The following is a 606-nucleotide window of genomic DNA, read 5'->3' on the forward strand; positions in this document are numbered from 1 at the left end:
CGCTCTTCCCTGCCCACGTCTACTCCGATCACCCGCCCTGATGCTTCGAGGCGCCCAGAAAAGCGGCAGCCCGTGGAAGAGGAAATCCAGCCCGGCCCGTGCGCACGGGGCCTGGGCCGGGGAGCTTTCGAGAAAGCAGAGGGGAAGACTGACTGACCGTGAAACCTTTTTAAAAAAGAGTCCTACACTTCCCCGTGCGCCTGTCGAGGCGGCAGGAGAACAAGAGCTTGGGAGCAGCCGGCCGGGCCGCCGGGTGCGGGGGGCGTCGTGGCTCTTCGGGCCCGAGGCAGGAGCGGCACCCGGCTTCCTACTTCAGCTTCGACTCTTTCCTCTAAAACCTGTGCCGAGTCTCTGACTGCATGCACGGGAAGCACAAACTTTCGGCTTGTATGCAAAAAAGGTACAAAAACAACTAGAATATAAAAGTTTTGGTAATATAAGGCCATCTGTTCAAGTCCACCTTGGAAACCTGTAACAGATATTTAAATACTACAGTGAAAGGCATCTTAATATACTTTTTAAAAACATCTGAAGTAATCTTGCTAAGATTAAGTGTGTAAAAAAAAAAAAAAATCAACTCCCTTTCAGGGCACTTTGTCCATTGCG

This window comes from Pteropus alecto, unplaced genomic scaffold (assembly GCF_000325575.1).
Source record: "Pteropus alecto unplaced genomic scaffold, ASM32557v1 scaffold213, whole genome shotgun sequence".
Taxonomy (NCBI): Eukaryota; Metazoa; Chordata; class Mammalia; order Chiroptera; family Pteropodidae; genus Pteropus; species Pteropus alecto.